The 14,957-nt window shown below is 37.9% G+C and overlaps 1 long non-coding RNA gene across 1 annotated transcript in view; it reads right to left on the bottom strand.

Annotated features, from left to right (window-relative positions):
* Nucleotides 1-14,957, bottom strand: part of LOC144380054 (uncharacterized) — a 316,583-nt gene that overhangs the window by 300,576 nt on the left and 1,050 nt on the right. The window lies entirely within an intron of this gene.

Consider the following 14,957-nt stretch of genomic DNA (forward strand, 5'->3'; position numbering starts at 1 on the left):
TGGAAGTTATTAGAGAAACCCTTTCTGGAGAAATAAAAGAACTAAAATCTAATCAAGTCAAAATCAAAAAGGCTATTAATGAGGTGCAATCAAATATGGGGACACTAACTATTAGGATAAATGAGGAAGAAGAGAGAATCAATGATATAGAAGACCAAATGATGGAAAATAAAGAAGCTGAGAAAAAGAGAGATAAACAACTACTGGATCACGAGGGCAGAATTTGACAGATAAGCGATACCATAAGACGAAACAACATTAGAATAATTAGGATCCCAGAAGAAGAAGAAAGAGAGAGAGGGGCAGAAGGTATATTGGAGCAAATTACAGCAGAGAACTTCCCGAATTTGGGGAAAGAAAAAGGCATCAAAATCCAGGAAGCACAGAGAACCCCTCTCAAAATCAAAAAAATTGGTCAACACTCTGACATCTAATAGTAAAACTTACGAGTCTCAGAGACAAAGAGAAAATCCTGAAAGCAGCTCGGGAGAAGAGATACATAACCTACAATGGTAGAAACATTAGATTGGCAAGAGACCTATCCACAGAGACCTGGCAGGACAGAAAGGACTGGCAGGACATATTCAGAGCACTAAATGAAAAAATATGCAGCCAAGAATACTATACCCAGCTAGGCTGTCATTGAAAATAGAAGAAGAGATAAAAAGCTTCCAGGACAAACAAAAACTAAAGGAATTTGCAAACACGAAACCAGCCCTACAAGAAATCTTGAAAGGGGTCCTCTAAGCAAAGAAAGAGCCTAAAAGCAACATAGACCAGAAAGGAACACAGACAATATACAGTAACAGTCACCTTACAGGCAATACAATGGCACTAAATTCCTATCATTCAATAGTTACCCTGAATGTAAATGGGCTAAATGCCCCAATCAAAAGACACAGGCTATCAGATTGGATTAAAAAACAAGACCCATTCATATGCTGTCTACAAGAGACTCATTTTAGAACCAAAGACACCCCCAGATTGAAAGTGAGGGGGTGGAAAACCATTTACCATGCTAATGGACACCAAAAGAAAGCTGGGGTGGCAATCCTTATATCAGGCAAATTAGATTTTAAACCAAAGACTATAATAAGAGATGAGGAAGGACACTATATCCTACTTAAAGGGTCTATCCAACAAGAAGATCTAACAATTGTAAATATCTATGCCCCTAACATGGGAGCAGCCAATTATATAAGCCAATTAATAACAAAAGCAAAGAAACACATTGACAACAATACAATAATAGTGGGGGACTTTAACACTCCCCTCACTGAAATGGACAGATCGTCTAAGCAAAAGATCAACAAGGAAATAAAGACTTTAAATGACACACTGGACCAAATGGACTTCACAGACATATTCAGAACATTCCATCCCAAAGCAACGGAATACACATTCTTCTCTAGTGCCCATGGAACATTCTCCAGAATAGATCACATCCTAGGTCATAAATCAGGTCTCAACCAGTACCAAAAGATTGGGATCATTCCCTGCCTATTTTCAGAGCACAATGCTTTGAAACTAGAACTCAATCACAAAAGGAAAGTCAGAAAGAACTCAAATACATGGAGGCTAAAGAGCATCCTACTAAAGAATGAATGGGTCAACCAGGAAATTAAAGAAGAATAAAAAAATTCATGGAAACCAATGAAAATGAAAACACAACTATTCAATATCTTTGGGATGCAGCAAAGGCAGTCCTAAGAGGAAAGTATATAGCAATACAAGCCTTTCTCAAGAAACAAGAAAGGTCTCAAGTACACAACCTAACCCTACACCTAAAGGAGCTGGAGAAAGAACAGCAAATAAAGCCTAAACCCAGCAGGAGAAGAGAAATAATAAAGATCAGAGCAGAAATCAATGAAATAGAAACTAAAAGAACAGTAGAACAGATTAACAAAACTAGGAGCTGGTTCTTTGAAAGAATTAACAAGATTGATAAACCCCTGGCCAGACTTATCAAAAAGAAAAGAGAAATGACCCAAATCAACAAAATCATGAATGAAAGAGGAGAGATCACAACCAACACCAAAGAAATACAATTATAAGAACATATTATGAGCAACTATATGCCAGCAAATTAGATAACCTGGAAGAAATGGATGCATTCCTAGAGATGTATCAACTACCAAAACTGAATGAGGAAGAAATAGAAAACCTGAACAGACCTATAACCACTAAGGAAATGGAAGCAGTCATCAAAAATCTCCCAAAAAACAAAAGCCCAGGGCCAGATGGCTTCCCAGGGGAATTCTACCAAACATTTCAAGAAGAATTAATACCTACTCTTCTGAAACTGTTCCAAAAAATAGAAATGGAAGGAAAACTTCCAAACTCGTTTTATGAGGCCACCATTACCTTGATCCCAAAACCAAAGACCCCATCAAAAAGGAGAATTACAGACCAATATCCCTGATGAACATGGATGCAAAAATTCTCACCAAAATACTAGCCAATAGGATCCAACAGTACATTAAAAGGATTATTCACCATGACCAAGTGGGATTTATCCCTGGGCTGCAAGGTTGGTTCAACATCCACAAATCAATCAACGTGATACAATACATTAACAAAAGAAAGAACAAGAATCATATGATCCTCTCAATAGATGCAGAAAAAGCATTTGATGAAGTACAGCATCCTTTCTTGATCAAAACTCTTCAGAGTATAGGGATCGAGGGTACATACCTCAATATCATAAAAGCCATCTATGAAAAACCTACAGCAAATATCATTCTCAATGGCGAAAAACTGAAAGCCTCCCCCCTAAGGTCAGGAACACAGCAGGGATGTCCACTATCACCACTGCTATTCAACACAGTATTAGAAGTCCTAGCCACAGCAATCAGACAACAAAAAGAAATAAAAGGCTTCCAAATCGGCAAAGAAGAAGTCAAACTCTCACTGTTTGCAGATGATATGATACTTTATGTGGAAAACCCAAAAGACTCCATCCCAAAACTGCTAGAACTCATACAGGAATTCAGTAAAGTGGCAGGATATAAAATCAATGCACAGAAATCAGTGGCATTCCTATACACCAACAACAAGACAAAAGAACGAGAAATTAAGGAGTCGATCCCATTTACAATTGCACCCAAAACCATAAGATACCTAGGAATAAATCTAACCAAAGAGGCAAAGGATCTGTACTTTGAAAACTATAAAATACTCATGAAAGAAATTGAGGAAGACACAAAGAAATGGAAAAACGTTCCATGCTCATGGATTGGAAGAACAAATATTGTGAAGATGTCTATGCTACCTAGAGCAATCTACACATTCAATGCAATCCCCATAAAAATACCATCCACTTTTTTCAAAGAAATGGGACAAATAATCCTAAAATTTGTATGGAACCAGAAAAGACCCCGAATAGCCAGAGGAATCTTGAAAAAGAAAAGCAAAGCTGGCGGCATCACAATTCCGGACTTCCAGCTCTACTACAAAGCTGTCATCATCAAGACAATATGGTACTGGCACAAAAACAGACACACAGATCAATGGAACAGAATAGAGAGCACAGAAATGGACCCTCAGCTCTATGGTCAACTAATCTTCCACAAAACAGGAAAGAATGTCCAATGGAAAAAAGACAGTCTCTTCAACAAATGGTGTTGGGAAAATTGGACAGCCACATGCAGAAGAATGAAACTGGACCATTTCCTTACACTGCACACAAAAACAGACTCAAAATGGTTGAAAGACCTCAATGTGAGACAGGAGTCCATCAAAATCCTAAAGGAGAACACAGGCAGCAACCTCTTCGACCTCAGCCGCAGCAACTTCTTCCTAGAAACACCGCCAAAGGCAAGGGAAGCAAGGGCAAAAATGAACTATTAGGACTTCATCAAGATAAAAAGCTTTTGCACAGCAAAAGAAACAGTCAACACCACCAAAAGACAACCGACAGAATGGGAGAAGATATTTGCCAGTGACATATCAGATAAAGGGCTAGTATCCAAAATCTATAAAGAACTTATCAAACTCAACACCCAAAGAACAAAGAATCCAATCAAGAAATGGGCAGAAGACATGAACAGACATTTTTCCAAAGAAGACATCCAAATGGCCAACAGACACATGAAAAAGTACTCAACATCGCTCGGCATCAGGGAAATCCAAATCAAAACCTCAATGAGATACCACCTCACACCAGTCAGAATGGCTAAAATTAACAAGTCAGGAAATGACAGATGTTGGCAGGGATGCGGAGAAAGGGGAACCCTCCTACACTGTTGGTGGGAATGCAAGCTGGTGCAGCCACTCTGGAAAACAGTATGGAGGTTCCTCAAAAAGTTGAAAATAGAGCTACCCTATGATCCATCAATTGCACTACTGGGTATTTACCCCAAAGATACAAATGTAGGGATCCGAAGGGGTACATGCACCCTGATGTTTATAGCAGCAATGTCCACAATAGCGAAACTGTGGAAAGAGCCAAGATGTCCACCGATAGATGAATGGATAAAGAAGATGTGGTATATATATACAATGGAATATTATGCTGCCATCAAAAGGAATGAGATCTTGCCATTTGCAATGACGTGGATGGAACTGGAGGGTGTTATGCTGAGCGAAATAAGTCAATCAGAGAAAGACATGTATCATATGACCTCACTGATATGAGGAATTCTTAATCTCAGGAAACAAACTGAGGGTTGCTGGAGTGGGGGGTGGGGTGGGAGGGATGGGGTGACTGGGTGATAGACACTGGGGAGGGTATGTACTCTGGTAAGTGCTGTGAATTGTGCAAGACTGTTGAATCTCAGATCTGTACCTCTGCAACAAATAATGCCATATATGTTAAGAAAAAAAAAAAAAGATAGCAGTAGGGGAAGAATGAAGGGGGGGAATCGGAGGGGGAGACGAACCATGAGAGATGATGGACTCTGAAAAACAAACTGAGGGTTCTAGAGGGGAGGGGGGTGGGAGGATGGGTTAGCCTGGTGATGGATATTAAAGAGGGCACGTTCTGCATGGAGCACTGGGTGTTATGCTCAAACAATGAATCATGGAACACTACATCTAAAACTAATGATGTAATGAATGGTGATTAACATAACAATAAAAAAATTTAAAAAAAAGTAAACCATAATCTGTTTTATAAAACTGTAAAATAGGCTATTTTAAACTGTGAATGTTTAAGGTTTTTTGACAAAGCATGAAAAAGGTGAGTTTCCTGAGAGAATTTATAATAACAAATAAATTTTATCCTGTCCTTTGATTTTCAGATTAATTTGCTGCATAATTTTGACCCTTTGTAAGTTTTTGCACTAAGCTTTTCCTTTTTGCCTTTAATTGTAAATTTCTCTATAGTTTCATAGAATTATGTCAGAAGAACATTTCTTTTAAAGATCACCACATAGGGGCACCTGGGTGGCTCAGTTGGTTAAGCGGCTGCCTTCGGCTCAGGTCATGATCCTGGGGTCCTGGGATCGAGCCCCACATCTGGCTCCCTGCTCAGTGGAGAGCCTGCTTCTCCCTCTCCCTCTGCCTGCCACTCTGCCTACTTGTGCTCTCTATCTCTCTGTCAAATAAATAAATAAAATCTTTAAAAAAAAAAAAAAGATCACCACATAAACATTTCTATTCATAATACTTGAACAAAAAAAGCCATTAGTAGTCTATATAACAGGTCTTTAATACTCAACTAAACCACATTAACGTAAGGCTCTCATACACAAAAAAATTATTTTGCTTTTGTTACTACTGGTGGAAAGATATAATTGTAACCTTCAAAAGAGTCTGCATACTAAAATTTTATTCAAGAATATAAAATTAAATTTCAAATAATGCAGGAAAATGTAATAAGAGTCTACATGCTAGCCTCTCTATGAATTATACATTCTCTTTCATTAAAATGGATCATACAGGGGCACCTGGGTGGCTCAGTCGTTAAGCGTCTGCCTTCGGCTCAGGTCATGATCCCAGGGTCCTGGGATCGAGCCCCGCATCGGGCTCCCTGCTCGGCCAGGAGCCTGCTTCTCCCTCTCCCACTCCCCCTGCTTGTGTTCTCTCTCTAGCTGTCTCTCTCTCTCTGTCAAATAAATAAAATAAAATCTTTAAAAAAAAAAAAAAAAAATGGATCATACAGGGGTGCCTAGGTGGCTCAGTCAGTTAAGTGTCCAACTCTTGATTTCAGCTCAGGTCATGATCTCAGGGTCATGAGATGGAGCCTGATACTAGGCTCTGCGCTCAGTGGGGAGTCTGTTTGAGATTGTCTCTCTCCCTCTGCCTCTGTCCCTCCCCATCCTGCACACTCGCAAGCGTGCTCTCTCTCTCTCTCCACAAAATAAATCTTAAAATAAAATAAAATAAAATGAATCATACACTCCTCTTCCTGTCTAAGCATAATACTTCCATCTGTGTGCTAAGTCTCATTTACTTCTTCTTTGTCAGGGTTCTCCCTGTGATTATGTCTCTCCTCTGTATCTTCAAAATCCAGGTCTCTCCCATTGGGAATAAATAATAACTAAAAACTCTGTAAACTGCCTAACACTAGCTATTAAAGTTTCTTTACTCCATTTCACTATCAAATTTCTTGCTCTCACCACTTTTCTTGCTAATTACTCTTCAGTCTACTGGAATCTGGCTTCTATCTGAATGGCTCCAACAAAGTAATCTTGTAGAGGTCACTGTTGATCTCCATGTTACTTTTCAAGCCTTATCTTATTTGACATCTTAGAAGCACAGGCATTTCTTCTTAATCTCAGGAAACAAACTGAGGGTTGCTGGAGTGGTGGGGGGTGGGAGGGATGGGGTGGCTGGGTGATAGACATTGGGGAGGGTATGTGCTATGGTGAGTGCTGTGAATTGTGTAAGACTGTTGAATCACAGACCTGTACCTCTGAAACAAATAATACATTACATGTTAAAAAAAAAAGAAGAAGAAGAAGAAGAAGAAGAAGATAGCAGGAGGGGAAGAATGAAGGGGGGGAAATCGGAGGGGGAGACAAACCATGAGAGACTATGGACTCTGAGAAACAAACTGAGGGTTCTAGAGGGGAATGGGAGTGGGGGTATAGGTTAGCCTGGCGATGGGTATTAAGGAGGGCACACGTTCTGCATGGAGCACAGGGTGTTACACGCAAACAATGAATCATGAAACACTACATCAAAAACTAATGATGTAATGTATGGTGATTAACATAATAATAATAATAATAAAAAGAAGCACAGGCATTTGCTGACCTACCCCTTTCTTGAAAGACCTTTACACCATTGGCACAAGAGTCACCGGATGTATGTGGTCTTTCCCTACTTTTTTGACTTCTCACTTTTGATCCTTTACCTATTTCTTACATGTCATTTCTGCCCAAGCTTTCTTTTCTTCTTACTCTAGAGTCTCTGGTTTCTCTACTCCACTATCTCAGGGTCTTTAATTACCATCTGTATTTTGATAACTCCTGATTCTATATGTCTAGCCCAAATCTCCATCTTCGGCTTTAGAACCATATACCCAACTTCCTATTTAATAGTTCAAATTTTATGTCCCACAGGTACCTCAAATTTAGTCCATCTGAATTTAATTCACCCAGTTATCTGAACAATAAACTGATAAGATGCTTAAATCCTCCCTTTTCCGGGGCGCCTGGGTGGCTCAGTCATTGGGCGTCTGCCTTCAGCTCAGGTCATGATCCCAGGGTCCTGGGATCGAGCCCCGCATGGGGCTCCCTGCTTAGCGGGAAGCCTGCTTCTTCCTCTCCCACTCCCCCTGCTTGTGTTCCCTCTCTTGCTGTGTCTCTCTCTGTCAAGTAAATAAAATCTTTAAAAAAAAAAAATCCTCCCTTTTCCTTCTCTCTCACATCCACTCAACCACCAAGTGGGGCTTTGTAAGCCATGCCTTTGTCTTAACAGCAATAAGAAATCACTAAAGAGCATTTAAGCAGTGAAGGGAAAGACCATATTTGTACAGTAGAAAGATTACTCTACCATATAATGGAGGATGGAATGGAGTTAATCAAAGATCAAAAATTATTTTGACCTGAACTGTGGTAGAAAACATGAGGGAAATGATACTTTAATGAATGTTAGGTGCCAAATACAAAAACAAACACATTGAGGAAGGGTGTTTTTTCTTTAAACCAAGTGTTAAACTAAACATATTAAAAGTAACAAATATTTCTTCCTGCTACATCATCCCTTCAGAAAATCCGCTCCGTTAACAGCACTATTTTCCCTGTCCTCACCTGACTGGATCACCTGTGGATATGTGACTTCAGAAAAACCTTACCACAGGGGTGCTGGGTGGTTCAGTTGGTTAAGCAGCCCAACTCTTGGTTTCAGCTCAGGTCATGATCTCATGGATTGTGGGATCAAGCCCTTCGTAGCAGCCGGCTCTTCATTCATCAGGAAGTCTGCTTGAAAGATTCTCTCCCTCTGCCCCTCCTCCCCCCACCCTCACCCCAGCTGGCCCGGCTCCTGCTTTCTCTCTCTAAAAGTAAACTTTAAAAAAAAAAAAAACAACACCTTACCATAGACTGGGTTAAGCCAATTAAGACCTTCTCTACTAGGTACATGGAATGAGGATAGATAATCTCTACCAGGTTCTTACACTAATTTGTTTATTCTGTTGAAACAACAGTGTTTACATTTGATGAGAAATTTTTGAGTATTATATACCTAAATAAAAATCTCAGAGAGAGTATAATATCAGGAAATGTGAAACAATCTAAAAAGTTACTACCTTTTAATCAAACAATTGACTTTTTAGAAATCCTACAGAAATAATTTTTAAAAATTAGGACAAAGATTTGAAGAGCAACAATGATGTTCACTACTGGGTTATTTACAAAAGCAAAAATTTTAAATAGCAAAAAGTTGGAATAACTATATATGGAACACTAGAAGATTGCTTAAGGATATACATAAAACATTAACAATGTTTATTTCTGTGTAGTGAAATTACAGTGATTTTCCTTTTGCATTTTTCAAGTTTTCTGAACTAAGTATATATGCCTTTTCTAATCAGAAACAAATAAAAAATATCAATAGAAAAATCTACTCACCACTTTAATTAACCATATTATCAATCTCGACATCACAATAATGGGATAAGCATATTATTTATCTCCAAAAGGGATGAATTACATAACTTATATAGTAATTTTTGCCCTAAATGTTTAATTTAGTCGTAAGAAAACAATTAGACAAACCCATATTGAGGGACATTCTACAAAACAACTGGTGTGAACTATCCAAAATGCCAATATCTTGAAAATACTCCAACTGTTCTAAATTAAAGGAGACTATAATTACATTACAACTAAATTCACAGTATGATCCTTGATTGATCCTGTGTGGAAAAAAACAATTATTAGAACTGGAGAAATCTGAATATAGACTATATCAAAATATATTATTATTCGATACTAAATTTCTTGAATGTGAAAATGATATTGAGGTATAGTATACATGTAGTGTTATGGTATAAAATGGTATGTAGGAGATCATCCTTGTTCTTAGGAGATACATGCTATTATGCTATGTATTTAGCAATAAAGTCTTACGATGCCTGCACTTTAACTTTAAATAACTCAGCTTAAATAGACATGCCTGGGCATGCATACAGACACATGCATGCACACATGTACAAATATTAATACCAGCATTTCTCAAGCTGTTTCTAAGGAGCCTTTTTTTTAGACATTTTTTCCTTATTAGCTCCTCTCCCCCCATAAAATTTTTTAATTATGATAAAAAATAATATAAAATTTGCCATCTTAAACATTTTTAAGTATCCAGTTCAGTATTATTAAGTATATTCATACTGTTGTATAATCAATCTCCAGAACTTTATCTTGCAAAACTGAAACTCTATACCCATTAAGCAACAACTTCCCACTTCTCCCTAGTCCACCCATTCCCTGGCAACCATCATTCTACTTTCTGATTCTGATTTTTGACTGCTCTATATACTTTATAGGTGGAATCATATAGTATTTGTGTGTGTGTGTGTGTGATTTGCTTATTTCACTTAGCATAATATCCTTAAGATTCATCCATGTTGTGGCATTTGTCAGAATTTCCTTCTTTTTTAAGGCTGAATAATATTCCATTGATTGTATATATCACATTTTGTTTATCCATTCATCCATCCATGAACACGGGTTGCTTCCACTTTGAATGTTGAGAATAATGTTAAGAACATGTGTGTACAAATATCCACTCCATAGGTTGCTTTTTCACTCAGTTGATCATGTCCTTTGATGCATGTAAGTTTTAAATTTTGATGTTGTCTAATTTATCTTTTTTTTTTTTAACTTTGTTGCCTGTGCTTTTAGTGTCACATCCAAGAAATCACTGTCAAATCCAGTGACAGGAAGCTCTTCCTCTATGTTTTCTTCCAAAACATAGTTTTATAATTTTAAGTTTTATGTTTAGGTCTTTGATCCACTTTGAGTTCTTTTTTTTCTTTTATGTGTCATAAGGTAAGGGTCCAACCTCATTTTTTTTTGCATGTGGGTATCCAGTTTTCTATAGCCTTCTTACCATGAGTCAACACTAACTGGTTTTAGGTTAGGGATGGTTATGTAAGAAAAACTTGTTACTGAGATCTAACTTAACTTTTTCTGACAAAAGAAGAGCATTTATATATTTAAAAACAAACTGGTATTAAATATCAGCTCACTTCATTTAATCTTTTCAAAGATGTATTTTACAAATATTTCATTTCTCTAAATCTAAGTGCTTACTCCACAAAACTGTTTCAGTTAGAGAAGTATTCATACCTAAATATTCACTTACTAGCATTATTTGTTTGTTTGTATTTCCCCCGAGAAAATTGTCCGGTAGTAGCTAGTTTTGGAAATTTCAAGTTTATACATGAATTTTGAAGTATTTGGTCATCTAAGGGTACAGGCAGGAAAAGCGTCACTTTAGAACCTCAGAGACTAGAGGGGGGGAAAATATCTACCATCAGTAAAATCCTCAAAATCTTTCCCCATACCACATTTGCTTGAAAAAGGAAGACATCACTACTCTCAAATCAAAAGTCAAATGGATGACTCAGGTGTCACTAATTTTTCTCAATTCATTGAAACTGTAAAATAGTCAGTTTCTAAATTATTCTATCAACTTGGCATTATTGCCATTCATTAAGTTAATCCATAATGCAGAAAAAAATTAAATAACCCTCTGAGTATTAAACAGTTCTAGATTATTGTGCAGCAAAACAAATTCTGATCATCAAACCAGTATCTTTTTTCCTTCCCATTATGCTAAATAATTTGATTATGAACTGCAACCAAAATATAAACTACAATTATACCGTAGTAAATACTGTATATTCTTAGTTCAAAAGAATACTATTGTTTGTCAAATTGATAATCATAGCACCTAATTTGAATGACTACATTGACATACAAAGATTCCACCACCCTCAAAAACTGTAGTCTATTCCATTTTAAATATCATCCAATATCCTTTAATAACATTAATACACCACCAAATGACTTTCTTTGTAGACCAAGACAAGCACTTTTAAAGCTTGTAAAGGGACTAATTCTTAATGTTGTCAAATTAAGTTAAGCAATTTAACGCAATTACTAAATGTACTGACTTCTTTAAAAATTGTAGCAATTAGAGAAAATGTTTCACTGTCTTTTATAACATACACAAATAACTTGGCTTAAGCAAAGTTGTTTGGGCAGGCTGGTTTGTTCGTTTATTTATTTGGTGACAGGGCTGAATTTTGGTAGCCATTCTTTTTTTTTTTTTTTAAGGTTTATTTATTTGAGAGAGAGCGTGCTCAGGCACATGCACCACAAGCGGGTGGAGGGGCAGAGGGAGAGGGAGAGAATCTCAAGCAGACTCCACGCTGGGCACAGAGCCCAATGCAGGGCTCATTCTCACAACCCTGAGATCATGACCTGAGCCAAAACCAAGAATCAGATGCCATAGTCAAATCCAAGATTTTAGTCATGGCTTGCATTCATCCAAATCAAACAACAGCATTTGATATTATAAAATTGGATCCCTTCCCATCTCTGGTTTTGAGTTCATATTGTTAAAGTAGGGCACATTCTAATTTTGCTTTACAGCCACCACTGCCAGGGGTAAGGGTAGATTTCACCATAGACAAAACAACTTCGATCCGAGACAGGCAGCCTTTGGAACTGCCAATTGCCTGGACAGGCCTTATCCCACATTTGCTAATCAAAGTCCAATTATAAGTCTCCTAAACTTGTGGAGTTAGGAGGGTTAGGAAATGACCCAACGACCCAATCCTTGGACAATTGAGCATCGGACAATTACTTTCTCTCAAGGAGATAGGGAGATTGAAATAAACTATACTGGTTCCTTCTAGCCTTAAATTGAACAAACAGATGATAAAAAACAAAAACACCTGATTAATGAGACTTACTGATACACTATGATTAATTATTTCAACTCCATAACTAGTTTTTCCATCAATAAATTGAGATGATTAATTCACCCATTTACCTTAATGTATTTTCAATTGCTTTCTTCTTGTTTTCTCAACACCAAAGCCTATGGCTGTCTTTCAAGAATATATTTATCCTTCATCTCCTCCCTTCCTCATTCACTCATTCATTCAAAGGGGGATTACTATTTGTTATACTAGGTACAAGGTTGAACTAGTATACCAGGCACTAGGGATGCAAGGGTGAACAAAACAGGCATGGTCCCTACTGTCCTGAAATCGACAGTCCAACAGAGATGGCCAGTATTATAAACACAGTAAAATTTCAATTATTTCAGTAATGCTAAGTGCTAAGATGTTACAAGAACCTATAAATAGGGGGATCTGATCAAGTCAGGGAAATCAGAGGAGGTGTCCCTGAAAAGGGGACCCTTGATCTAAACTCTATGTTTACAGAAGTTGGCATTAATCAAAGAAAAAAAGGTAGAAAAAGTAATCTATTCAAGAGAACAGCACGAAGGCCCTACAGTTGAAGCACATATGTTGAACATAAAGAACTAAAAGAAAACTCAATGTGACTGAAATAAAGGGGGCTGCATATCATATACTGAACTTAGAGAGGAAGACAGGTTCTATAGTCACAAAAGGGTTAGAACCAAGAGACTGATATGACTGAATTTGTCTGTTATAAAAATGACTCTGACTGCAAAGTGCAGATGGATTTGAAGGGAGGTCAACATGGTGTATTAGGAGGCTATCATAGTAGTTCAGAGAAGAGCAAATCACAGGTAAATCAGTGTACAGACTACAGATACAGCATACAGAGGGAAGGTAAGTAAATTTTAGAGATATTTAGATAAAACAATTAGGTTCGGGTGATGGATTGGGTATGGGGAGTGTATCTCTTGCTATATAAATAATCACCCTAAATCTTAGCAGTTTACAATAAATATCTCATAATTTCTGTGGATCAAGAATCAGGATACAACTTAGCTGGGTGCCTCTGACTCTGGCTTAGTCATAAGGCTGCAATCAAAGCATTGACCAGGGATGCATTTACCTCAAGGCTTGACCAGGGAAAGATTCACTTCGAAGCCTACTCATGTGACTGTTGACAGGCCTCAAGTTCTCACTGACTATTGGCCAGAGACATCAGTTCCCTGCAACATGGACCTTTCCAGGGGGCTACTCACAATAGAGCAACTGGCTTCCTTCCTGTAAGGACAGAGTTAGGGAAGAAGAACCACAGCAAGGGAGTGGAAAGCCAAGCAAGAAGGAAATCAGTCTTTTTGTAACCTAATGTTAGAAATGACATCTCAGCATCATATTGTATTCATTAGAAGTGAGTCTCTAGGTCCAGGACACTTACAGAGGAGATTACACAAAGGGCAAATATACCAGAAGGTGGGGAATCACTGGAGGTCATTTTGGAGGCTGCTATACCACAGGGAGTGAGGATGCAGGAGGCATTGTGGTATTAGTGAGATTGGTGATGATGAACACAGAAAAAACTCTTGCCCTCATCAAATTTACCTTATGATAGCTAAAGACAGATGATAAACATATAAACAAACAAATTCAGATAATGATAAAGATAGAAAGAAAATAACATAGGACAAAGTTGTGAGTTTCTCTTCAGCTTTGGTGTTAAAACATGCTTTTCATACACCCAAGTAGATTGCTAAAAGCCTTAGGATGTCCCCTAGATTCCTCCTGTACTCCCACTGACTTTTTGCTTCTCTTACAGCATTTATCTAAAACTGCTTTGTATTATATAGTACAAGTCACCCTTTGTGTTAGGCCAAAAACTGTGACCTCCCCCACCTCCAAGATGCCTACATCTACCCTTTGGAACGTGTGAATGTTTCCTTATTTGGAAAAAAGGTCTTGCAGGTGTTACTAAGTTAAGGATCTTGCAATAGAGTGATAACCCTGAATTATCCAAGTGGGCCCTAAATGCCATCCCAATAGTCCTTATAAGAGACACTGAGAGAAGACACACACAGGAAGAGGCAGGGTGACCATGGAGGCAGACATTGGAGAGATGCAGTCACAAGTCAAGGAATGCCAAAAGCCACAAGAAGCTGGAAGAGGCAAAGAGTAGATTTTCCTCCAAAGCTTCCCAAAGGAGTGTCACCCTGCTGACACCTTGATTTTGGACTTCTGGCCTCTAGAACTGTAAGAGAATAAATTTCTGTGGTGTTAAGCCACCTAGTTTCTGGTAACTTGTTACAACAGCCACAGGAAACTAATAGACCCTTCCAATGTTATTCCCTATCACCAGATTTGTGGGATTTATCACAAGTTCTAATTATTTGTTCACTTGTTTATTGTGTCCCACCCCTATTAATGTGTAAGCTCCATGAAGACGGGGCCTTCCCTGTACACCCTAGCTCTTGGCGTAATATCTAGAATATATTACATCCCTAGGAATTATCTGTTAAATGAATGAATGCATAAATGTCCCCCAGTAGATAACAAGTCTTGCAAGACAAAAGACCATGTCTATTGGCCATAATTCCCAAAGTCTCCAGCAAAGAGTCTTACCAAAAACTGTTGTTGA

Source organism: Halichoerus grypus, chromosome 1, assembly GCF_964656455.1.
Source record: "Halichoerus grypus chromosome 1, mHalGry1.hap1.1, whole genome shotgun sequence".
Lineage (NCBI taxonomy): Eukaryota > Metazoa > Chordata > Mammalia > Carnivora > Phocidae > Halichoerus > Halichoerus grypus.